The sequence below is a fragment of the Diplotaxodon limnothrissa genome, linkage group LG7 (genome assembly GCF_057381915.1).
Source record: "Diplotaxodon limnothrissa isolate DT_005_m linkage group LG7, D_limnothrissa_male_GT1.1, whole genome shotgun sequence".
Classification (NCBI taxonomy): domain Eukaryota; kingdom Metazoa; phylum Chordata; class Actinopteri; order Cichliformes; family Cichlidae; genus Diplotaxodon; species Diplotaxodon limnothrissa.
In genome coordinates, this window is record NC_140602.1 from 53,955,424 (window position 1) to 53,982,880 (window position 27,457).

Consider the following 27,457-nt stretch of genomic DNA (forward strand, 5'->3'; position numbering starts at 1 on the left):
CTGTAGCAGAAAGGGAAAAATACTGAACCAAATATAAAAATGGGTTTACATAATAAAAATGTGTTAATTCAGGCTTGTACAGTAGCACCAAAATAGTGACTCTGACTCACTAATACTTAATATACAGTTCCATACCAGAGGACTATGTAACCTTGTGGAAAACTAATCCGATTGTTCAGTCTGACGTCACTAGCCGTGTCTGGACCTAAACTCCGCTACAGGTCCATATATCAAACGATCACTATGGCATTACTGAGAGTTGAAAAACTGTCTAAAGTCTTTCATCTTTAATAAAATAATCAGCGTTCTGCTCTACCAGGTGTAACAATTGAGTTTAACATCCAGGCATCCATGAAAACGGAATTTATGACATTTAACGGAGTTAAAAGTTAGCAGGGACTTAGCTTGCTAGCTTCTATCTAAATACAATATAGCATGTCCTGACTGCGGGGTTTTGGAAACAAATTAAACGTACAGCTCTGTTATCACTTCCAGCATAAATGAAGACAGAAAACTAAACAGCAGTGACGTTTGTAGGGTTACTGAAGTTGGGCTAGCTGGTATATAATGATGTGCTACGTGACCGCTAGCGACACAGCTATGTTAGCATAATATAAACAAGCAAATTTTTTTTCCACTCGATAAAAGTTACCGTGAGTGTTCTCGGTGGTCAGGAACAAATGTAATCGCATGTCAGGATGCTGTAAAAGGACCAAACTTCAGCCAGGAGAACAACTGAGATAATCCATCCACAATACGAGGTTAGTCATTCATATACTGCTGCATGGGCTGGGCTGTAGTTACATTCCCCAGTCCCCCAAACCCCTGACAGGCCATCACCCTCCTCCCCCTCCCTTTCTCCCTCCTCCCCACACCTGAAATTCACTGAGGAGATGATGGAGCGGGTCAATGCTGGGCTCAGATCTACCCTATGGGCAGAAATCTGTGCCATCAGAAACTGAATTTGAATAAGTTAAATTTGAATTTGAATTGCTCAGATTGAATCTGAATTGTAACTTGAATAAATGCTTTTGAAAACTGAATTTGAATTAGTCTAATTTGAAATTGAATTTATGGTTTGAAAATGATCATCACTAAATTGAAATTGAATTTTATATTTTGAAAATGAATTGATTTGCTTTGAAACTGCATTTTATCCTTTAAAAATTCAGCTCTCGAATAATTTCAGTTTCACTTCTCACCATTCAGTTTCAGTTCTACAATTCAATTTCAGTTCCAAAATTCAGTTTTTTGGAACTTACATCCGGTTCCGGTTCAAGCGCAGATTAATAGAACTACGTTTTACTAGCGGACTGAAAGTGTTACTGACGGGAATCTACAGCATGTTGAGCTGAATTAAGACTTCAGAAGTCATTCGTCATGTCGAGTGACCAGCGGATAAACTCTCAGGTTGGTAATAAATGTATTACATGTATAAGAACAAGCGTCATGTTAACAAAAGATAGCCGTACAGTAACTGTTATGCTTATTGTAGCTGTTAGCTAAAAACGCTAATTTAGCGTAGTTTGCCCTGAATTCAGCTTTGACAAACAAATATGATCGACTGTTTCTAGTAGAATTCCAAAGTTGTCATCTTGTACCCTCTCAGAGTACCCCCTCTGTATGCTTGCAGAGACCCCTACAGTAGGGAAACATGCAAAACGGTGCCCAAACCTTTGTATTTTAGCTTTATTTATGTCTTACACAGCATCCCAACTCTTTAGCTAACTTAATAACTTTAGCTAAAGTGAATAGTTAGTCTAATTCATTAGTGCAGCATTACTGGATCACCTCTGTTTGAAGTGATATAATGTGATATACAACTATCACTGTGTTTAACTACCATAATAATTCTTAGGGTGCTGAGTGCATGCTTAATTAGATTTTTTTTTTTTTTTTTTTTAAACACACTGCTCTATTAATATGTTTGACAGGCTGAAGTTGTCGGGTCACCTCCTAAATCGACCATCTTTTACAGGTGTTTTGTGCCAGAAATGGAGTGTCCACTGAAGACTGAAGATACTGAATCTCTACGCCTTGCCATTGATCCCTCTTGTGCCTTCATCTAGACAAGAGACATTAACTTAACCACTCTCACATGCTCTGTACCTACATCACCTTCCCTGACAGTTGTAGCTTGGCTCATCTGAGGGTGAAATTATAAGAATGTGTTATTTTGCAAAGTGCTCTCTAGGGTTCCTAAATAAAATATGGCGTTGAGGTCATTTCTTTTGAATTAATCCCTTCTTCTGAAATATAAGAACCTCTCCTGGTTTTAATGGCACTTTGGATTTCTTTACTTTCTGTTCCACTTCCAACCCCAAATAGATGCTGGCAAGCTGACACAGTAACATGGAAGAGGGAAAGACGTTGGAAAGGACTACTACAAATAAACCTAATGCCTAACAATGAAAAGTGTAAAATAAGAACAATAATAATAGTAAAAATAAAAGATGAAGTAACAAATTTTTAGTTTATTCCAAATGATCATCCAGATGTCTGTGACATGTGATGACAAACACCATAATGGAAGGCTTTAGTCATCACATGCTTAAACTCATATTTTTGCATATGCTGAACAGGCAGTCAGACATGCTGTAACTGTGGGGTAGAAAACAGCATGAACACCATACGGCAGGGGTCTCAAACTCCAGTCCTCGAGGGCATGGAAAAGTTGCATGACACTGGCCCTTGAGGACTGGAGTTTGAGACCCCTGTCATACGGAATATGACAGGTGTGGTTGAACTGCATGAAGACTCTGAAGTTTCTCTTCTCTTCTGGCAGGACAAGAATGTGGCCTTGTCCTGTGAGCCACTGTAAGGATGTACTTAGAGTAGAACTGGACTGTCACCGGCCTCAGGCTCTTCACCCTTTTCAAAGACAAAGCAGTCATTTAGATAAAATATTAGATATTGTTTACCTGTAAATGCACAAAGTAAATTTAGAAATGTTATTATTGTCAAGAGTGAACAAGCACTGATAGTGTAATCTACAGCTGTGGCCAAACGTTTAGAGAATGAGAAGTGTTGTTTGCTTATTTACAAAGTTTGCTGTTTCAGTGATAGTTGTATATCATATTATATCACTTCAAACAGAGGTGATCCAGTAATGCTGCACTAATGAATTAGACTAACTATTCACTTTAGCTAAAGTTATTAAGTTAGCTAAAGAGTTGGGATGCTGTGTTATGCTGGGCTTACACTGTGCGATTTTTGGCCCATTTTGAGCCGATTTTTGAGTCGTGCGACCGTTTTGGCGATCGGCCCGATTTTGGCCTTCATCGTGCGTCGTGCATCGTGTAATATACGTGGGGTAACGGGAAGCGATAAACACCTCACGACCAGCTCCCGATCATCAATCGCTTGGTCGTGAGGGTGTCACCGCAGCTTCTCACACTGCGCACGCGCAAACACAAATGTCAGCAAAAAAGACGGCGCAGCACGGCAGTGCAGCGTGTGATCTGGACACACAAGCGATGGAGGCACAACTTGTAGAACTATGGCAAGCTCACCCGAACCTTTTCGATGTGGCCTAACAAAATTATCACGACCACAACAACCGTGAAAATAGTTGGATCTACACTGCTGCTCAATCACAGCTGCCTGATCAATGTTTTTCATTAGCAATTTAGCAAAGTTGATGGTGGTGGTGTGTCTGTGTGAGTGAAAGACAGAGAGGGAGAGCGAGCAACAGAATTTCTCTTATAACCTTGATTTTATGGACGCACAGTGTGAGCACTCGGGTCGCATCAGAGCATCGGGCCGTATAGTGTGAGACCCTGCATCGTGACCTATGAACTTCTAACCCCTGCGAGTCAATAGCAGGAGCTGAATCGTGCGACTGAAAAAAATCGCACAGTGTCTGCCCAGCATAAGACATAAATAAAGCTAAAATACAAAGGTTTGGGCACCGTTTTGCATGTTTCCCTACTGTAGGGGTCTCTGCAAGCATACAGAGGGGTACTCTGAGAGGGTACAAGATGACAACTTTGGAATTCTACTAGAAACAGTCGATCATATTTGTTTGTCAAAGCTGAATTCAGGGCAAACTACGCTAAATTAGCGTTTTTAGCTAACAGCTACAATAAGCATAACAGTTACTGTACGGCTATCTTTTGTTAACATGACGCTTGTTCTTATACATGTAATACATTTATTACCAACCTGAGAGTTTATCCGCTGGTCACTCGACATGACGAATGACTTCTGAAGTCTTAATTCAGCTCAACATGCTGTAGATTCCCGTCAGTAACACTTTCGGTCCGCTAGTAAAACGTAGTTCTATTAATCTGCGCTTGAACCGGAACCGGATGTAAGTTCCAAAAAACTGAATTTTGGAACTGAAATTGAATTGTAGAACTGAAACTGAATGGTGAGAAGTGAAACTGAAATTATTCGAGAGCTGAATTTTTAAAGGATAAAATGCAGTTTCAAAGCAAATCAATTCATTTTCAAAATATAAAATTCAATTTCAATTTAGTGATGATCATTTTCAAACCATAAATTCAATTTCAAATTAGACTAATTCAAATTCAGTTTTCAAAAGCATTTATTCAAGTTACAATTCAGATTCAATCTGAGCAATTCAAATTCAAATTTAACTTATTCAAATTCAGTTTCTGATGGCACAGATTTATGCCCATACTACCCCCCGTCCCAATCCCTTTTTGTCCCCCATAAACCCCCCACCAGAGCGGCCAAAGGTTCGCCATCGAGCCCCACCCTCAACAGAGCAATCGAAGTCACATTGCCCAGCCTCGCCCCCCTTAGTTCCTCTTCATGCCCTGTCTCCGCAGTCTGATGTGTGATGTGTGAAGGGTCCGGGCTGTGAGGATTATGGCAGTGGTGACTTTTCCCAGGAGAAGCTGGGACCCTGTTTACTAGAAGGTTTTAAAATTTCTGTACTTTTAGGTGACAGGAGACATGTGGCCTGGTCAAAACACAGAGAGCTGCACTCTAAAAGATCTTTAAACATAGTAAACATACCTTGTGTGCCACAGACTGCTCCCAAACACGAGGGGACAAGTAATACCTCTAAAACACTTAAGTTGGCTTTATTAAACGTTAGATCTTTAGCTGGGAAAACATTTTTAATTAATGATTTAATCACTGAGCACAGCCTTGATTTTATGTTTTTAACTGAAACTTGGTTGGACCAAAGTAACAGTGGAGCTGTTCTCATCGAGACGACCCCTACTAACTACAGTTTTATCAGTGAGGCCAGGGTGAGCAGGAGAGGAGGAGGGGTTGCTGTCTTATTTAATGAATCATTTCAATGTAAGCAGCTATCTCCTGGAAGTTTTCAGTCTTTTGAATATGTGGCTTTACAGCTGAAGGCCCCATCCAAAGTTGTGTTTCTTAATGTTTACAGGCCTCCCAAATACTGCACAGACTTTTTTAATGACCTCAATGAACTGCTGTCTGTGATCTGTGTTGATTTTGACTGTGTAATTATTGTTGGGGATTTTAACATTCATGTGGACAACCCTCAGGACAAAGGGACTAAAGACCTGAGTAACACTCTGGGCAACTTTGGGCTGACTCGGCATGTAACAGAGGCCACACATAATAGAGGACACACTCTTGACCTACTGATCTCCAAAGGCCTGAGCATTTCAAAGGTTACTGTGTCTGATGTGGGCCTGTCTGATCATTACTGTGTTTTCTTTGAAAGTAAAATCTCAGCCCACACAAATATATCAACAACAGTGATCACAAAACGGTGTATAACTGAACACAGTAGTGCAATTTTTAACCAGGTCTTCCCATTAACACCTGACCTGTCCAGAGGGTCAGTCAATGAGCTCGTCAATAGCTTCAATGCTAACATGTTAAATGTAATGGACACTATTGCTCCCATTAAGGTGAAGGTTATCTCTGGAAGGAAAAAGTCTCCATGGAGAAACTCCACACTAGTGAAAAATGAAAAAAGAGAGTGTAGGAAAGCTGAGCGCAGATGGAGAAAAACAAACCTCCAGGTTCATTATGACATTTATAAAGAGAAACTTCACAATTATAATTTACAACTGAGGAGTGCAGGGAGGTCCTACTTCTCTGACATCATCACTAAAAACAGCCATAATGCTCGGGTCTTATTTTCTACAGTTGACAGGCTAACAAACCCTCCTGTGTCAGTGGCAGCTGAACTTCATTCGACCATGGCCTGCAATGACTTTGCCAAATTCTTCACAGAAAAAATCCAAAAAATTAGACAAGCAATTGGTACATCAACAGCAGATCCAGGATATGTACTGTGTCCACCAAAAAACTGTTTAAACACCATGAAACAGTTTCAACCTATTAACAGCAAAGACCTGGAGGACATCTTAGGTAAACTGAACTCCTCCTCTTGCTGTTTAGATGTCCTGCCAACAAGTTTTTTCAAAAAGGTCTCAAAGACTTTGGAGTCAGACCTGTTACAGATCGTCAACTTTTCTTTATTATCAGGTGTGTTTCCAGAACCACTAAAAACTGCTGTAATAAAACCTATACTGAAAAAGGACAATCTCGACAAGACACAAATGAACAACTACAGGCCGATCTCAAATCTCCCATTTTTAAGTAAGATCATTGAAAAAGCAGTTTCTCAACAGCTCAGTTACTTCTTAAAACAGAATAATTGCTACGATGCCTTCCAGTCAGGTTTTAGACAGAACCACAGCACTGAAACCGCTCTGACCAAAGTGTTTAATGACATATGTCTGAATACAGACAGTGGAAAAATGTCAGTCCTAGTTTTACTGGATCTCAGTGCAGCATTTGATACAGTTGACCACAACATATTACTCAAACAACTGGAGAACTGGGCAGGTCTTTCAGGAACTGTACTAAACTGGTTCAAAACATACTTAGAAAACAGGAAATACTTTGTATCAATAGGTAACTTCACATCTGAGCAGACAAGTATCACATGTGGAGTTCCCCAAGGTTCCATCTTGGGACCCCTTCTGTTTAACATCTACATGCTCCCACTGGCACAGATTATAAACAACAACAAAATAAACTATCACAGCTATGCAGATGACACACAAATATATATCACAATGTCACCAGGAGACCGAGGCCCTGTACAGGCTCTTGGTAAATGCATTGAGGAAATCAATGACTGGTTGTGCCACAATTTTCTCCAGCTAAACAAAAACAAAACTGAGGTAATAGTCTTTGGCGCCAAAGAAAAACGATTACAGGTCACCAGAGAACTTCAATCTATACATCTAAAAACCACAAACCAGGCGAGAAATTTGGGTGTAGTGATGGATGCAGACCTAAACTTAGAAAAACACATTAAGACAATAACAAAGTCAGCTTACTATCACCTCAAGAATATTTCAAGGATAAAAGATCTGATGTCTCAACAGGACCTGGAAAAACTAGTCCATGCATTCATCTTTAGTAGGCTTGATTACTGTAACAGCATCTTTACAGGTCTACCTAAAAAATCAGTCAGACAACTACAGCTCATTCAGAACTCTGCTGCTCGAGTCCTCACTAAGACCAAAAAAGTGGACCACATCAGTCCAGCTCTGAGGTCTTTACACTGGCTGCCTGTCCGTCAGAGGATAGACTTTAAAGTTCTGATGCTGGCCTATAAAGCTCTGAATGGTTTAGGACCAAAATACATCAATGACCTCCTGACCCAGTATGAACCTTCCAGATCCCTCAGGTCATCTGGATCCGGTCTTTTATCAGTTCCCAGAGTCAGAACCAGACACGGAGAAGCTGCATTCAGCTTTTATGCTCCTTATATCTGGAACAAACTCCCAGAAAGCCTCAGATCAGCTGAAACACTCAGTTTATTTAAATCCAGGTTGAAGACTCACCTGTTCTCAGCTGCATTTGAATAAAGCACCAAATCCACACTTTAAGCTTAAATTTCAAAACTTACATTTAACTACTGATTTTATCTACTGTTCTGATTTTATCTGTTTTGATTTTATATACTGTTTTGTTTGTTTGTTTGTTTGTTTGTTTGTTAATTAGTTAGTTTATTTGCTTGTTTTAATCAATTTTAAATCATGCTTTTTATTTGTTCTTGTTTCTAATGTCTCTGTAAAGCACTTTGAATCACCTTGTTGTTGAATTGTGCTATACAAATAAACTTGCCTTGCCTTGCCTAAGGTTTGAAAAACTGAGCTTAAATAAATGATTAGTGGTAATAAAAGCCGAGGGAGGTCAACAGTGATCACTGACTGTTTTAGGAGCTTTTTGAGATTAAATAGAAGAAAATACATAAAATTAAACATGTTAACAACACAAAAGCCATATTAAACGCAGACTACTTTAGACCCGGAAGTAGGATTCATCACGTCATCACTGAACAATCGGATTGCATGCTTAATCAATCGATAGCTTGTAGAACTGTCTTTAGCAGCAATAACTTGAAGTAATTGTTTTCTGTGTTACTTTATCAGTCATCGTGGAGGGATTTTGGACTACTCTTCTTTACAACATCCCTTCTACCACACCATTTCAGTCAGGTTGAGGTCTGGACTTTACAAGACCTTGATTCTTTTCTTTTGTCAGCGATTCTGTTATACATTTGTGTGTGTGTTTGGGATTATTGTCCTGTTGCGTGGCCCAATTCAAGCCAAGCTTTAGCTGTTTGACAGACAACCACACATTTGACTCTAGAAAGCTTTGAATATCTCGGAAGAAATGAATAAATAAATAAAATGACATATTTAATTTGTGTTTACCACACACTTTTATTCAACTCATGGGAGCAGGGATGTCAAACTAATTTTATATTGTAGGCCACATAAAGGTGTAGTATGAATGGCAGTGCAGGTAGAGTATTTACCAACAGAAAAATCTGCAAATCCTATGAACATTTTAGTTGAAAATTCAAAATCTGTGCACTCCTTCATATTTTCCAAAGCCTTCCAGCAGGCCAGATCTTTGCCAGGCCGATTTTAGCCCCTGGGCCTCATGTTTGACAGCCCTGCATTACAGGCATTTCTACATTTTTAGGAATTTATCGGGTCTATAATGCTATTGCTCTGTAAGATATAATAGCAGGGACACTTGAATCCTTTTAGACATTCATGTAATGATCTCATATTTTGTTGCCTTTTAAACAAGGCACTTGGTGATTTGATGGTTTTGTGAATGTGATATGAAGCTTTACCTTTGATCTCTTGATTCAAGTGCCCTGTCATTTTTCCAGAAAACGGTAGTAGTGTGAACAATGGCAGCTACTGCAGGTGGGGCTGTGAGAGTGTGAGAGAGAGAGAGGATGATGGAAAGAGTGCGGCATAATGGGAGAGAGATATCCATCCATAAATCCAATAAAGTGATGACATTTAGAGTTATTAAATTCTGTAAACATTCCCCAAGTGGTCTGACTGTAATATCCAACCTTCTCTCGAGCTCCTTCCCTTTCTTCCTTTTTCCTTTTCCTATCCCCTCTTCACATCTCACTCACTCACTGACATTCAGCTCTTGCTCTTCCAGCATTGAACATCTATCAACCCCTGACATATTTGTATATGCCATCTTTGTCTTTGACTTTCACTTTTCTTTCTTTTTCTGTCCCCATTGCCCATTGCTCTCATTTGTCCTTCTGGCCCTCTCTTACTTCCTGGCTGGTTTAATAGTGTTTTTCAGCCACTAAATCCAGCCCGGCACCAATCCGGTCGTTAAGTGATGACGTGACAAATTCTACTTCCGGGCCTAAAGTAGTCTGCGTTTAATATGGCTTTTGTGTTGTTAACATGTTTAATGTTTTGTATTTTCTTCTATTTAATCTCAAAAAGCTCCTAAAACAGTCAGTGATCCCTGTTGACCTCCCTCGGCTTTTATTACAACTAATCATTTATTTAAGCTCAGTTTTTAAAACCTTAGGATGTAACTACAGCCCAGCCCATGCAGCAGTATATGAATGACTAACCTCGTATTGTGGATGGATTATCTCCTGGCTGAAGTTTGGTCCTTTTACAGCATCCTGCCATGCGATTACATTTGTTCCTGACCACCGAGAATTATGTATTTAGTAGCAACAACAATCAAATGCTCAGTTACAGATTTTTTTGCCAAATCTGAAGAATCGACAGCAGTGCTTTAATTATGTTCGTTGCAGTGGTATAAGTAGACGGGAAAGTTTGCGTCTTTTTCCTTCTGTCTTTGGCTTCCTTCCCTTTTCGCCATCTGAATTTACAACGCATCAGCGTGATTTGGTGCAGATGAAACGGAGCAGAATAATAATGTGCTTTACAGAGCAGGCTTCACCCGCCACTGTGCCGTATTAAGCTGTGTCCCAAACAGAGTGAATGAAGTCATCAATAGTATCTCAAAATGTCATGCCTCTCATTTGATGATGATTACAGGACTTCATTGTACTTCTTTCTTTCGGAAGATAGAATGGAGATTTTAATAATTTTAGAGTCATGCGATGATATTTTGGTGCTTCGTCTTCATTTGCTTCAAGGACAGACACGGCTATTCAGTTTTGAAAGTATAACACACAAGTGGTTTACTTTTTTCTGTTTCAATGAGAGACTAGCAAAACAAGTTTTCAATTGATATTCAAGGCTAGAACACTGGTACACAGAGTTCTCGAAGTACCTTCATTACTTAAACTCAGATAAACTTAATCTTCTGAATGAGGCTGCTGCTGGTTACTGGACTGCTCTTCCAGTAGACCATGCGCTCTCACAGATCAAATCAATGTAAAAGCCTTTAAAAATGCTGGTCCAACACACTGAACACACTGAATAATCATGCACACCTTTTTCATACCTGCATTTTAGACTTTTTGGGCCCCCATTAGCAGGTCATGCCTTGGCATTTGAATTGGCCATTCAAAAACATAAATTTTCTCATTATTATTATTTGACTATTCAGTTGTTGATTTTATTCATTCTTTCCCAAGGTTTAGGCCAGGGTCTTCTTCCTTGAAAATGTCTTGGTTTCATTTAAATTCATTATTCCGTCGGTAATAACGAGGTGTCCGGGCAGTGAGACAGCAAAGCAGCTACAGAGCATGGCGCTCATTCCACCATATTTGATAGTTGTTGTTTTTTTCTCCAAGCATAACATCTTCCAAAAAGTCAACTTTTGTTTCATGTGTGCACAGAAATAAGTGATGTGAAACATCTTGCCTGCAGGTTTAGAGCAATGATTTATTTATTTTTATTTTTATTTTTCAGAGGACAGCGGTTTTCCTGTAGACACCAGTCTTATTCTTTTTTTTTTTTGTTTTTTTTTTGTTTTTTGTTTGTTTTTTTTTTGTTTTACTTATAGCAGAAAGAAGAACACGGATTTGTGGGTATTCACCGAGTGTTTTGACTTTTTTGGTAACATTGTGAAGTAACAGTCGTGAATTTTCACCACTTGCAGACAGTTTATTTAAATGCAGGTTCATGAACATTTCCAGCTCTGCACATCTGTCATCTCACGGTTCTCCTAAGGTTCTGTGGAAGCTGTTATAGGTGAATGGTCCACACCAGCAGAGCTTTCTTTTGAAAAGCAGACTTTGTCAGTAAGCAGACTTTATATATCTTTTATTTATAGAAAAAGCCACGTCTTCAACCCACACTTCCTATCACATTTTTTTTAACTGAAACATCTGAATCCTAGTAGATTTTAGAGAGGTCACTATTGCAGATGTTTTACATTCTCTATCCTGCAGCATGAGTGATTTCATGTGTAACGTCAATGCAGCTCAAGTTTGAAAAACCATGATCTTCAAAACAAAGGTGCCATTATGATGATAGGCATGTGTCAAATTTAGATTCAGCTACGTTTCTGTGAAGTGTTGGTTGCTTTATTATTGTTCATCGAGTCATCCCAAGAGCAATTCTTGTGGTGTTTACAATTCTGTGTTGTTGACACCTGCCCAGCTGGTGGGTTTTCGTGGCTTGGTTGATGTTTAACCCTGCTGGGTCTTCTGTGAGCTCAGGCAAGCATGACCAAGGGTCTCTACTCTCTTTTATTCTCTCCCCGGGTAATGAGCTGTAATGGATAGTGCCTTGGGCGTGACAAGAATACCGAGGGCCCCATCAAAGCAGCGCTCTGCACATCCCGCTTAAAAGACTGCTCAGTGCACATGCAAGCATTCATTTACTGATTAATTCCTTCCTCTCTTTAGGTTAAGCTGGCCAGTTATTTATTAAGAACTGATATAAATCCGTACCACTATGAGAGCATCACTTTCTGCACATATATGCAATGAACACATGATTTTACAGAATCTCATGAGTAACACAAAATTCTGAGTGAACTGTAGGAAGAGACGTCAGATAAACTTGTGCTCCGTTTCTCTCCTAGGTGTAAATTGCGCAAAAAACTCAGCTTCCCATTGGTTACTGTGAATCTTGGATCAACCAGTCCATCTTAAATCTGCCTTATGTCCTCATCAGAAACCATCTGCCTGCTTTTGTGTGGGTCGCCTACCAAAACAACTTTGATTCCTCATCATTCCTCTTGCTCTCTTGGTCATATTAGCCGTTCCAGAGCAATTTGCATGATTTGGCAGGACGTGTTATCCTGCTGAGGTGAAGTGCTGTTGTCATGGCGGGATGCAGTGCTCAGTCTGCAGAAATATTTAGGTGCATTACAGATGTCAGCCCAAGGATTCCCAGCAGAGCACAGGGGTTTTCAACAAGCTTATTCATGCTATTCACTTTACCTGTCAGTGTTTTTAATGGCTACCTTGATTTAAACTTGGTGTGACGCACAGGGCTCTATCAGTGTAAAAAAGAAAAAGTCCAGCCTTTTTGAAAAGCTCTGAATAGACATAATAGTTGTTCAAAAAACAAAACAAATGGGCTGAAAGATAAAAGAATCACTACTTGTCAGACGGTGTTACATTAGGATGATCGTTGAGTCATTCAAACCATGCTTTGTGCAGCGTTTTATCCATTCAAACATCAGCCTCTTTGACAGGGTCAACATTTTTATGTGTTTTATCTTTTGTAATTTTCGTATCTAAGTGCTGTTTGAATTTTTTTTTTTATAAATTTAGTGTTATAAAATGCGTTCAGAAACCTTGGTGTGCCCAAAGCACTTCAAACTTTGATTCTCCATTGATGAAGCTTGATGGGCTCCCAGCGTGCTTTGTTATTCACCAATCACTGAGCCTCCTTCAGACGCAGCTTCATCAAGGTCAGACTGTCGTTATGTATGGGTGTGTCTACATTAAACCCCTTGACAGAAAGGAAATGAAGCCAGGGTTACAGTGCCTGACGTTGTGTTATCCTTTTTTTTTTTTTTTTTTATTATTATATATATATATATATATATGTGTGTATATGTATATGTATATATATATATAAGATAAGATAACCTTTATTAGTCCCACACGTGGGAAATTTGTTTTGTCACAGCAGGAAGTGGACAGTGCAAAAGTTATGAGGCAAAAATTAGAATACAATAAGAATAAATACAGTACACAACTGTACAGAATAGAATAAAATAAAATAAGTATACAATAAGATAAAAATAGAATACAAATACAAATACTATATACAACTGAGTAAAAATACAACGATGACAGAAAGGATTATTGCACTTAGTATTATTGCATATGTATGGATGTGTGTGCTTGATCAGTTAAAGTCTTTATTATGGAGTCTGACAGCAGTGGGGAGGAAAGACCTGCGAAATCTCTCCGTCCCACACCGTGGGTGCCGCAGTCTCCCACTGAAGGAGCTGCTCAGTGCTGTCACAGTCTGCTGCATGGGGTGGGAGATGTTGTCCATCAGGGATGACAGCTTAGCCGTCGTTCTCCTGTCACTCACCACCTCCACTGGGTCCAGAGGGCATCCTAGAACAGAGCTGGCCCTTCGGATCATATATGTGTATATATATATATATATATATATATATATATATATATATATATATATATATATATATGTATGTATATATATATATATATATATATATGTATATATATATATATATGTATATGTATATATGTATATATATATATATATGTATATATATATATATATATGTGTATATATTAGGGGTGCAACGATACACAAAATTCACGGTTCGGTTCGGTTCGATACTTTGGTGTCACGGTTCGATATTTTTTCGATACAAAAAAAATGTTCATGCCTTTTTAATTTGTCATTTATTAAAATTATAAATATATATTTTAACTCAAAAGTACAGTTTTTAAATTTAACCCTAACCCTTGTGCGCGTTTTTTATTTTGACAGCGAATGCGCACCTGCGGACCACTTATGTGCAGCCCTGGTTATTTAGCTCGTCATATTGCAGCCACAGAAATTCTTTTGTCCATGAAACCATAAAGCTGCACTTTCTTTTTGCCTTATAGTCTGATTTGTCATAACTTCTCCGTTTTGTGGTAAGCTTTTCTTTGGCTGTCACTTCTTCACCCTGACCTGTCTTATTTGGCTCAGCAGAACTGAAATGCTTTTACACGCTCACTCACATAAGCTCAGCGATTCTCTGCGCGATCAACCTCTCACATGTGTAAGCTGCGGGAGATTTCACTTGTCATGTTTGCATAGTAAGCTAACGATTAATAAGACGATGTCAGAGGAATTGGTGCACAAATTATCATCACTCACAGATCAGTGCTGTCGCTCTCTATACACAGTTCGCACGATTGCAAAGTGAAAGCAAAAAAACAAGCGCAAATTCAAACGCGACTTCAATATGTCACATATTGACAGTGGCTCACCGATGCCAATGACATAATTACCCAGCTACATTTCTGAAAGAATGCAAAAGCATTGACATATATTTTTCCTACAATAGCCCGACGGGCAGGGAAGAGAAAGATTTTGGTAGCCCGACTGAAAAAAATCGCTAGCTCCAGGACGTCGGGCTAGCGATATTGCAAGCCCTGTATCTGATTGAGGAATCACTCATCTTTGGAAAAGAGAGTTTATTACAGAGAAATGGCTCTTTCCAAAATAAAAGCTATACTATCCGCTTCTTCTGGGCTATATTCTCAGCAGCATAAGGAGAATCATGTGCTAACAGCTGTCTAAATGACTCGGCTAAAGTTAGTAGCATGCTTGCTTTTTTTTGTCTGCTTCCACTTGTCTTTGCACTAGGATGATGTCGGCGTAAATGTGCAGTCATATTCGTTGTGTTCCCACTAGTGCTTTCAGGTTAATCTCGTTGAAATGACCTTAACGCCACAACACGGCAAATCTCCGTTAACGAGCTACCGCCGATCGCTCCGTGCATGGGGCTAGACGGCCAACACGTTAACGAGCTAACTGCGCTAACACACTAGTTCACACCAATGTAATTGAGCATTGCATGGCACATCCAACATACTGTTTTACTTTAGTCCATGACTCGCTTACCTTCAGGGTCATACGTCACATGAAAACCAAAATAATTCCAAACGCCAGATCTGAATGAGGTTCAATTTGCCTGTTGCAAGTAGAGCTTAACTTCTGTCTCGCTAGCTTGCCCTGCGCTCTTCCTTCTGACTATGCTGTCTGTGTTGAGCGCTCAGTGGATCTGCGCTCGACAGTGCAGCCTAGGCGGAGTAGTCGAACACAGATTCACTGAGCGCTCAACACAGACAGCATCGTCAGAAGGAAAATTGATAAAATAAATTACAAATGTTGTATTGTTCGATACATATGCGTACCGAACCGAAAGCACTGTATCGAACGGTTCAATATCGATACGAATATCGTTGCACCCCTAGTATATATGTATATATGTGTATATATGTGTGTATATGTGTATATATGTGTGTATATATGTATATGTGTGTATATATATATGTGTATATATATATATGTGTATATATATATGTATATAAAATATACACACACACACTCTTAACCAATATGCACATTTTTATTCTTCTGCTGTTAATAGACATGCTTTACACTCAGTTGGTAAATACAATATTTGTCTCGTAGCTCAAACAGAATTAAACTCTGCAAAAGAGAGACAGCAAGAGAGGAGATTGGCATATGTGGTGTAAAAACAGCTCAGCTCTGATGGTGCAGTCTGACCTAGTTAGAAACAAAAAAAAATTTAACTACCAAGTGTCCTAGCAGCCTGTTTGCACCTCTGCCTGCTCACAGCTCCATCTCTTGAGTGCAGATGGGCATTTCAGGTTCACAGAATGCTCACCTGTCACCGCCGTATTAGATAACCACAGTGAAGCAGCTTTTTTTTTCTCTTTTACTTTAGTTGCTTACAATTACTTGCAAACTGCTAGACTGACATGAGCAGTGCGGTGCACGCTGATGCAATGAAATGCACCATATTAACGTAATGAACTGTAAATATTGAAGTGCAAGGGAGACGCTGAGACTCCATCAGAAACTGTTTTCGGAGTGCTCTTACTGTAAAGCTGGATTGCGTCTGATTCAAGCTGTCGGCTTTCCGTTGTCCGCTCCCCACACTCGGACTGAAATCGTGTTTTTTGTATTGGAAAACAAAAAAGAAAAGCTGTATAGTTTTCGATTGCTTTGCCTTTGTTTGCAATTCCGTTGCACTGTGCTGCATTGCAAAGATTTTTTTTTTTATCCTCATACTCTGCGTTATTTTCTAAGGCTAAGTGTTTATATCTGGTTTGGGGAAAGCAGATGATATATTAGCCACCCAGCACTTAATTTTGATTGAACTGTTTGCAATTTGAGCTATCAATCTGGTTCTCATCCTCACTCAGCTGCTACCTTTGAAAAAGATTTGTTCAAAGTGCATCTGTTTCAATCTGGGGGAAAAATAGCTCATTTGATCATTCAGATTCTAAATGGAGTCTTGAGGAAGAGGGTGGTGGCGGTTAAATGTTGGCGTTGGCGGCAGGAGCTTAAATCAGCATGTTAGAGGTGCAGCTAATTGGTCTGATAAAAAAGCATAGTGATTGGTTTGTGTGTGGGAAGAGAGAGGAGTGGTAGCTTTAGGCTTACCTAATTGGATTAAGCGAACCAGAAAGGAGTTGCCGTGTAGATTTTCAGCTGATAGGATAATAGAGCGAGGCGGTAAAATATACGAATGGACAGGAGCCCAGAGGCACCGCTAAGAGGAAGTTATAAATGCAGAAGCCTTCCTAATAAAGGCCTCATTAAGATCAGTTAAGAAAAAAGATTGATCTTCAAAAGCGCCCGTACTGTCATGGAATTACAATTACTCTGCCACAGTTATATAAAACATTTTTACATAGTTTAAATCAGCAGGAATTTGATGAATAATTATCACCGATCAGCTTCTTTTTGGAGGAAGTGGGAATGCATAAAAATGTTTCTGCATAAGACAATGCATGAAAACATGTTTTCTGTAGAGCTGTATGAATTGATCCAAAGATTTTAATAGCATCAATACCAAAGGTAGTATTGTTATTGAATCGATATTAATGTGATGAGCGATCAATATTGTTTCAGTCCTCTAGGTTCAGTATGTAGCCCACTGAATTGTGTTCAATTCTCCTTTGGAAATGAAAACGTATACCACAAATATGCACTATGAAAAATGTCTGAACCTTTTTGGGTTGACCGCCATGTTTGTTTTATTTATAGCCTACAGCACATTAAAACAACAGAAGTTGACCTTAAGTGCTTTAGAGACAGAGGCAGGTTTACGTTCCAGTTCACCAACAAAGTTTCAGAATACGCAAAAAGGTGTAAAAATCACAGTGATTTAGTGGTCAGTAAAATGTGGAACTTAATGATGATTCATCTCATGAATCGTGATCGCTCTCCCTTACATGCGCTGTCTTTACAGCTTAAAACCATCAGTATCGGTTTTAGTATCGGCAGTAATGGCCATGTATTTCGTTGGTATCCAAAGGATACCAAAATTTGCAGCACAGCACCAGTTAACTGCTATGCATGCAGTTTCATCATGACCCCCCTCCTGCAGCATCGCTGGATTAGATTGCTCTCACTGTAAGAAAGAGCAATTAATCCACAAACAACAGCTGGCTACGCTAAATTATAATTTAATTTTAATTACAACTGTTTAAATTTAAGTGTGGCGAAGAACCCGTTGTCGTTGTTTTTGTTTATCTACGGTATTTTTTAATTTTTTTTTACCAAGTGTATTTACCATGTATGCACTTATTCAGAAAAGTAGACAGAATCTCTGCCATAGGAAAGTCCCAACATTTGCAGATTTAAACTAACTTGGAGTTTCATTTGAATTGTTTTTATCTTGTAAGTTGAAAGATCTTGTTAGCTCGTGTCTTGAAAGCGGTCATGGGGTGCTGAGATACTGAGTGATTTTAAAGCCAACAGTGTGCCTCCAGTGCTTTTGTTTAGAAAGGGTGTGGAGCTGGAACTGTATCTTACTTCACACCCTATTGTGCAGTAATATGCTTTATAAATGCACGTGTGTGTGTGTGTGTGTGTGTGTGTGTGTGTGTGTGTGTAAGTGTATGTCTCATGTGTCTGGGAGTATAAGGGGTAAGGGTGATGTCATATTTGATGACATCATTGCAGACGTGCGGGGAGTGCAGATTAGTGGCCGTTGCTCTTTCTGAACCAGCTCTCCACAGCTGCCCTTCCTTATCAGTACGCCCGTCCAGCCCTTTATTCCCTCGTGCCAGCTCTGCCAAAGTGTAAGCTCTAGAAATAGCAAACCCCCCCACACACACCTCCTCTCATCTTGCAGTCTTACCATTCCAGGCTTAAATTGAGCATGGCAAAACCATCCTGCCCACTTTCCAACCTCACTACTACCAACCCTTTGGCTGGCCCCCATCAGTCAAGTCACTTTGCCAAAGCTGAGCTTCAGCCACATATGTACAGTGTTTATCTGTCTGAGTTCCAGTACTGAGTCTAGGTCTTCCAGCTGATCTGAGTTCACTGTAGGCACTCTGGAGCTGGTTGGCACCACACACATTTCTCACTCCTCTCAGTCCCAGCAACACCGGGTGGGGGGGTCAACAGCAGTGGCTTAAAGAGAAAGGGGCACACCTCGCACAAGAGTTGACAGGACAAAGAGCACACATACAAACTCCCCCTGGAGCCACACAGGGGGTAGGGCAAAGCTAGGCTGAACTACACACACATGTGATCCACACCCACGCATACAGGCACTCACACATCGCACGCAGGCTCCTCCCTGTGCAAGGAGACAGAGACGGGAGGCGCAGTCAATCACTGACAGAGGAGAGAGGGGGTTAAGCGGGAGTTGCTGAGAGGGGGGAGGGACAGGCAGAAGAGGAGAGGGGGGAGAAATCTTCATCACTCCGAAATCCGAGTCAAGTGTCAGGGCGCCTTTAAATTCGTTCATGCGGAGTGAAAGAAATAAACAGAAAAGGAAGAGGGAGTGCGTCCCATTTCAGAGACAACACAGGAAGTAGGACATGCTCTGTGCAGGGTGAGGAGGGAGAGAGGGTGGGAGAAAGGCAGGAGGAGAGAGAGAGACCATTGTAGCGCTCATTCCCCACCCCTCGCCTTAAAGCAGCAGCGAGAGGAAAGCGAGATGTAGTCAGGGGAGAGAAGGAGGGAAGAAGAAAACCCACAAGTAAGGAAGAGGAGAGGCAGGCGACGGTCCGCATCGGGGGGGGGGGAGAAAAAAATGGAGCTCTGAAATCGCCTTTACCCTCATCTATCTCTGCCTCTCTCTCTCTCCTTTTTTTTTTTCTCCTCTCTTGTTCTGACTCAACCTCGGTTTCTCTCTCTCAATGCCTGCCTTCGATTGCTCTGTGAGATTCTAACAATGCCGGGTGAGTGTTATCCTGCTTTTCTTTCTTTCTCTTTCTCTCTCTCCTTTTATTTGAAACATGTCACTCGCCACCCTTTTTGCACGTCGGTTTACGAACTGTGAGATTATTTTGCTTGGTGTGAATGTGCGGCGGCGAATAAGGAAAAGTGGTGGACTCTGGTCTTTTAGATGGAGATGCTTCATTAAAGACTGTTTATGCTCTTCTGCCTCTCGGTGCTCCAGCTGTGCTGTTCTCTTACTTCTTTCCTTTCCTGTAGCGGTGATAATGCAAGAGAGGGTGCTTATGATCACACACACAGACAGACAGCCACACACACATGCACCCTGCGCACTTTCAGGACTCAGTCATTATTATGTAATTGGATTTTAACTCCCAATTCAAAGTAGTGCATTTGTTATGCGTGAGATCATGTCGAACCCCAGACATGATCATGAGAAGATGTTCTTTTTTTGCTTTGTTTTTTTGTGGCAGTTGTTTGGGAGTGCTTTCCACATCCTAATTGTGGTACCATCACACAAAGCCGGCCTGTGTGACAGAGGGCAGCCAGCTAACGCGAATCAGATGACTGGGCCACGATGTGAGGTCAGCCTGCCAGTTTTGGCCGGCAGCTCTCAGTCCAAGTCCCATGCTGGAGGCAATTAGCAGTCGGAGAGGTGTGTGACAGGAGAGTCTGCGAATTCCACAGAGCAAAAGCTTCTTTTTTTTCCCTGTGTTGTTGCAACATTGCAATGGCCGTGCAAGTGGTTGGCAATCACTTCATCTAAGGCTTGATAACATGTCATAAAATGTGATTCAGGCACTACAAGTTATTGTGCTTGCTATCTCAGATTTGTTTACAGTTAGGATGATATGTTTGATTCTTCCATAAATGCGTAATCCAGTTGATGCACCAAACATAGCTTTGAATCAAAATATGGTTTAATCCAGTTTGCCGAGCGTGTCATTCTATAAGTGTATCATGACAACAGATAAAATCCTCAAGCCGTCTGTAATTGTTCCACACACCCAAACTTCCCTGCCACATTATACAAGAAGAGCTACGTTAAAGAGCTTCTGGTGGGGAGCAGGAAGCAGCTCATCATTTATTCTCCTCCGAGGAGATTGCTCCTTAGGAGAAAGCCACCCACCCGGTTTAGAAAACACGCAAATTGATGGCCGATGATTAGTTTGCTTGTTTACTGTGGTGTGCAGATACGCTTCAGCGTGAGAGCTCAGCTGGTGGCTCTTGTTGATTGTCGCCTGCTCTCGAGCGCTCCGGAACAAAGCCGAGCTTGACTTCTACATATTGTGCGGGACAGTCAATGTTTGTATGCAGTAACAGTAGGATCCTCCTTTTAAATGTTTTTTTCCCTCCTAGCCTGAGGTGCTGTATCTGCTTCCATTCATGTGCAAATGTTTCTGCGCATATGATTGCCCGTTCGCTTACTGCCTTCAGACGCAAGTTCGGAGTCATATGAGGGATGGAAGTGTGAGAAAATCAGATTTTATTTTTACAGCTTTAAATGTTTAATTAGAGCAAAAAGGAAGCGATTGACAAATATGACATGCTGATAATTAGGGGGGAAATACAACAGAGGGAAAATGGAGGAAGAAAATAGAATGACTGAAATGACAAAACATAGAAGGAGAGACACTGAGCAATTGTTTATGCCCCGGTATTTTGCACACTAGTTAATTCTGGGTGACTAAACCTCTTATGCAATGTTCATTCACCTGCCAGACTGTTGCTCTTAAAATTTTCTCCTGGACTGAATAAAAATAGGATCAAAATAATTCAAGGGGGAGTAACTGCTAACATCCAGATGCAGCAGTTACTACCCCCTCAATTATGATACATGTATAAAATGTCTGTGATTGAAACGTCTTTCCAGTTTCAGTATCTTTCCATTTTTGCTTCCTGTCTCTTTATATAGTTTTCAAAGCGCTCTGTCGCTGTGTAAGCACTCTATCATAGTGCAGATTGTCTTTGTGATGTCCATTGATTCACTAAGAGCTGATGAAGTGGAGCAGAGCATTCGATCAGACACATGTATGGTGGGGGGGCGGGCAGGAATATAGCGCTACAACCTGGGGCTACTGCTCGAATGGGAGCGGGGTCAAGAGGTTTGGACCACCGCTGGTTTAGAAATGGGGGAGGGAAACGCATTTGGTCACCGACATGGTAGGGGCAGGTGTTTGTTCACACTGTCCATAAATGTAAATAGTAATCTTAGTGTTTCAGTGTGTAACATTACTTTCCACAAAGCCTCAAATCTCCAGATTTGAGTTCTTTTTATCTTTTTCTGAAATTTGAAAAATGAGTTTGGTTATTAAAGAGCATTTCAAAAATGTATATCAACAAAGCTGTTTGGGATTTTAGTATACACCGATCAGACATAACATAGTGACTCTTGACAGGTGAAGTGAATAACACTGATCATCTTTTCATCATGGAAACTGTTACTGGGTGGGATATTTTAGGGAACCTGTAAACATTTTGCGCTCAGAGTTGATGTGTTAGAAGCAGGAAAAAAAGGGGCGAGCATAAGGATTTGAGCAAGTCTGACGAGGTCCAAATTGTGATGGCTACTGTAGATGACGGGGTCAGAACATCTCCACTGAAGCTCGTGTGGGGAAGGAACAGTGGTGAACCACTAACAGGGTCATGGGTGGCTTAGGCTCACTGATGCACGTGGGTAGCGAAGGCTTGTCTGTGCAGCCCGATACAAGAGACGAGCTACTGTAGCTCAGATTGCTGAAAAGGTTCATTCTGGTTCTTATAGAAAGGTGTCAGAATACAGAGTACAGTTTGTTGTGTATGAGGCTGCTTCGTCGCACACCAGTCAGGGTGCCCATGCCGACCTCTGTCCACGTTGAGACACGACTCCATCGTCCTTTTGTCCATTTTAATAGCTTCAGTTCAGTTGTGGAGCTTACACTGAAGCGTAGCACGCCATAGTTAACATACATTCTCTCTTCTCACACGTGAGTTTCTACTACTCACTCGCGCTCACTGATGACATCATGACCCAGTGTGATTTTGGCAATAGTGAAACTAGAATAACGCACAGAAAATGTCCAAAACACAATAAAATTAGAATAATCCTTACAGCACTGAACCACAAAGCAATTGAAGAAGGTGGCCTGGTCTGATGACATTTTCATGATTTCTTTTACATCACATGGGGATGACCAGGTGCAAGTGCATCACTTACCTGGGGAAACGCCTAGTATCCGGATCCAATATGGGAAGAAGGAAAACCCAAGGAGGAGCTGTGATGCTTTGGGCAATGTTCTGCTGGGAAAACTTGCCATCTATATTGATGCTAGTTTGACACGTACCATTTACCGAAGCACTGCTGCAGACCAGGAATGAGTTTGAGGTGTTGACTTGGCCAAAGATCCATGGTGGCCCATCCTCGACTTACAGGAGTTGGATCTGTTGCTAACATCTTGGTGCCAGATACCACAGCACACCTTCAGGGGTCTAGTGGAGTCCATGTATCGATGGGTCAGCGCTGTTTTGGCAGCAAAAGGGGAACCAACACAGTATTAGACAGGTGGTCATAACAACTGTTATGAGTACAGCTTTCCTAAAGTGTCTAGAACTGGCATCTAAACAGCGTAACATGCTTAAAGTGCATCCATTTTTTTAAAATATAAAGTACATAGCATTTAGCCTTGTTTTAGTCAAAGTGATTAATCTGAAAAGGATCTGGGGCTTAAAAATAAGAGAGACGATGTGGCCTTGCAAAAAACCCCAACAAAACTGTCCCATTTCAGACGGCTTGTTCGTTCAGTGAGTTAAGTGCGTTGTCACTCCTGGTGCACATCAGCAAATGGGAGGCTGGTGTATTGCTCCCGTCAGTGCTCACCGCTGTGAATGAAAGATGGCAGACTGGGGTGAATGAAAGGCGTTCGGCAACATTATTCTGCATCTCCTCGACTTTGCCTGGGAGGAGATGAAAGAGGAACATATGCTCGTGATGAGGCAATGTTGCGCATTGTCAATAATTCAATCACTCATGCGCTCTCGTGCCCCGAAGGCCACAGTGCAAAGTCAATAGGAACAACGGGAGAGGAGAGCTCTCAAGCATCAGACCTACAGGTCTCTTTCTGTGCGTCTGCTCTCATGCTTTTTTTTTTTTTAAATCTATGTCTTTATGTATTTCTTCTACCCAAACAAACACACTGCCGCTGATGTTAATGCTGCGTCTCGGTTCTGTTTGTGCGTCTGTTTCTCAGCAGTAAGCTGCTTTGCAGAAATGAAATGGAAGGCAAGCTGTACACGGGGAAATGAATAAAGAAGCCAAGGCTGGGAATTGTAATACCACCTTGTACCTTTTCCTTTCTCTTCCTGTGCCTATGTCTGCAGGAGAGGGAGACACTGTCTTTGAATTACCTTCATGTCTTAACAGCGCTTTAGCCAAAACTGACGAAAACACATTGATTTTTGTTCCCCTCTGACTACATTTGGACATTGACATCACAGTGACGAGGGATTTACACGCACTCCCGAAACACACACAGGGTATGTGGTGCGCTTATTAACTGTTGTTGACTCTAGAATAGGGAGTGGATGATGCAGATAAAACCTCCAGATAGGGTTTAGTGTTTAGATAAGACTAATATTCTGTGTATCATTTACTATCAACAAATTCAGCGAAAAGATCCAGTGCAAGTCATTTATCTTGCTAGTGTATGTTGTGAAGCCAAAGGGAAATACAGTATGTGCATGACTTCACGCAGCCATTGGTGTTATTAGTCAGCAGTTATTAGTGTTATTATGCCCTGTGTCTGTACATACTAACAGTTTTAGTACTGTGTGTCTGAAAATACTGTCTGATATTTGGTTGGGGTGTGTGGTGGTGATGGTGGGAGGGACCTGCAGTTTTATTCTTTCAGGAAATTACTTGAATTTAAGACTCGGGGGGGGGGGGGGCAAGACAATGCAGTCTTTTATTTGACTAATTGATTTGTCAAGGTTCTTTATGACATGATGCAAAAATCTTCTAAATCCAATTTATCTAAATCTAATATTGGTATTTAGTTGTCGTGATCTCCATTAGGCCTGCAGCACAGCTAATCTTTTTTCCTCCCACTTTTAAAAATACACAGACATATCAAAACAAGACATGCAAATCTGAAGGCAAATAATCCAGTTTGCAATGTAATTTTATTTTTGTTGTAAGGTAAAGACCCTACAACAGTACAGAGAAAACCCCAACTGTTAGAGGGCCCCCCTGCTGTATGAGCAAGCACTTGGCGATATTGGGAAGGAAAAAAAACATTTTTAACAGGGGGGGAACAGAACAAGGCTAAGGGAGGGGCAGCTGTCTGCTGTGAGGAAATGGGGGTAAGAGGAAGGAGAGAGGAAAAAAGACACACTGTCAAAGAGAGCCAGAGATTAATAATAACTAATGATTAATTGCAGAGTGTGTCTGAACACAGAAAGTGAAAAGAGGTGGAGAAGAAAGACTCAGTGCATCATGGGAAGCCCAGAGCAACCTAGGACTATTGTAGAAGTAATGAATGTGTGAAAGGAAAGCTTTTAATTTATTTCTTACAAATAGACAGGGTGTCTGCCTCTCTAATCCAAACTGGGAGCTGATTCCACAGACGAGGGATCTGAAAGCTGAAGCTCTGCCTCCCATTCTACTTTTAAATACTCTAGAAACCACAAGTAAGCCTGCAGTCTCAGAGTGATGTGCTCTATTGGAGTGATGTAGCATTATGAAGTCTTTAAGAGCTTGCATGTGAGGAGACGGGTTTTAAATTTGATTCTGGATTTGACTGGGAGCCAGTATAGAGAAGCCAATATGGGAGAAATATGCTGTCTTTCTAGTCCCATTTCAGTCCCACATATTAAAATATTGAAGTAAAACATCAATGACTCTTTCAACTAAGCTTCCACCAGAAAGTATGAGCTACTTTATCTCTATAACATTGAATTACACTGTGTTCTGCACCTCTCCTTGGCCTCCTATCTTGTTAGTCCATCCATCTTTTTCTTTTCATCTGCACTCATCTTTCCTGCTCCCTATCTTTCAAGATGTCTCCAGATTTCTCCATCCACCTCTGTCTCTCCACCATGCAGACTTGTGGAAGCTTGCCTGGAATGTACTGTATCCACAGACTATTTTTACTCTTCTTCTTCTCCTTCTTCTCTCTCCCCCTCTGTATTTACCTCTGTGCATGCAGGTGTTCCTCCTCTAAGCAGGTCAGTGGTTAGTGGGGGAAGAAAAGCACCAAAGAGGCGAGGCTTCTCAGGGAATACCTGCAAAGCAGGCAGCTAGCCAACACAGCCCTGCCTTCACTTGTGATCTCATCCCTTTGCATTGTTGGTCGCTGCAGTCAGCTCCTGACCTTGCACATATCCGCCAACATGCTCGCTGGCACGAGTCTACGTGGATTTTTCGTTGCAAAACGGCATCGGACAGACAGATGCAAATACGCCTTCTCTGTACATCGTAATTCAATTATAAATATTCAGAATGCTAAAAAAACCCAAAAACCTGTGCAGTCAGATGACTCACCGAATACAGAGGATCATTGTTCAGAATGTTTTCCCCTCCAATGAATAATGAAGATTCATTAGAATTTTCCGGATCCGTCCTTCTCGTGCTACTGTGATTACAAATGAGCTTCAATGGGTACAACTTCCTTTTCCTTGTCCCACATTTTATTATTTATTTATATCTCCAAACAAACCAATAAGGTATGATATTATCGCGGCCTAGACCAGAGGAATGAGGAAATCCCCTGAGTGTTTAGTCTCCCAGCTTTGCCCCGGCTTTGTAAGTTAACCTTTACCCGGCCGCTCTCCAAAACACCAAGGCATGCAAGTGTGTTTACTCTAGATAAGAGCAAACAACTCCAAATTATTAAATGAAGGGGGGGACAAGTACGTTCAACCTAGGCCAGTTTCACCTTTCAAATGTTGTTTAAACTGTTTGAAAGCTGAGCAATCGGTGCAGCTAGAATGGGCTTTCTGCTGTTCAGTTCACAGCGAATTGAGCCATACAGTAGGTAATTGCTACCAGCTCCTATGTCGTCCTCGCTTGACTCTTGGAATGATTGAGGTATAATATTCCCCAGTCATTCAGAATCATTCTAACTCATTTAAACTAGTGTATGCCAAAGTTTTCAAATTATTGTTTTGGTAGAAATGACAGACATTTCTGGGTTTTCTTGTTCTGTTTTGTAACTCGGGCATCAGTTTGAATTGAGGTGTTTTTGACAGCCTGTCTCAGCAGCCATGTCTTCCGTCACCAGGTCACCAACTATGTGGAAAATGGGAGGGGGAGTGGAAGCAAAAAACAAGCGACACATCTGGCAGCGTGTCCATTTCCTAAACTTGGTTGGCCTCATTTTCTTCTTCTTGTCTCGCTCTGTTCTTTTTTTTGTGTGGACCTTCTTCTCTCATTCTTTTTTTTTTCTTCTCCTTTTTCCTTGAGTCCTACTCGCTAGCCAAGGAACCAGGATTTTCCCACAGAACATGGTACTGAAGGCTGAGCCATTGTTTCCTGCTACAGGGAACGAGAGAGGGGGGTGGGTGGTGGTGGAGCTGGGGTGGGGGTTGACTTCCTGGCTGCCAGTACAAGGCCTATGTCAGTGTGAGAAAAAGCAGAGGAGACTGATCTGATGACTTTGAAAGTGTGTGTGTCCCAGAGAACGAGTACAGCTAGATTAACTTCTTTTTTTAAAAGTTGGAACTAAATGACTTGTTGGTTTAACTTGGTGGTTAAAGGCAGCACCCATATATGAATACACAATCCTGGATAAGTTAAAGTGACCTCAAAGCATTATATCAAAGCCCCTTGAACTTTTCATGCTGTTACTTGTGCTTTATTT

The 27,457-nt window shown here is 41.0% G+C and overlaps 1 protein-coding gene across 5 annotated transcripts in view; it reads left to right on the forward strand.

Annotated features, from left to right (window-relative positions):
* LOC146629228 (disabled homolog 2-interacting protein-like) overlaps window positions 1-27,457 on the forward strand; it is a 173,372-nt gene that overhangs the window by 90,977 nt on the left and 54,938 nt on the right. The window contains exon 1 of one of the 5 annotated variants that reach the window (XM_085359927.1): window positions 19,277-19,624. The exons of the other annotated variants lie outside the window; for them this stretch is intronic. The gene's annotated coding sequence lies outside the window, so the exon portion shown is untranslated. Of the gene's footprint in view, window positions 1-19,276; window positions 19,625-27,457 lie in introns of those variants that run through there. 5 annotated transcript variants of the gene reach the window in all.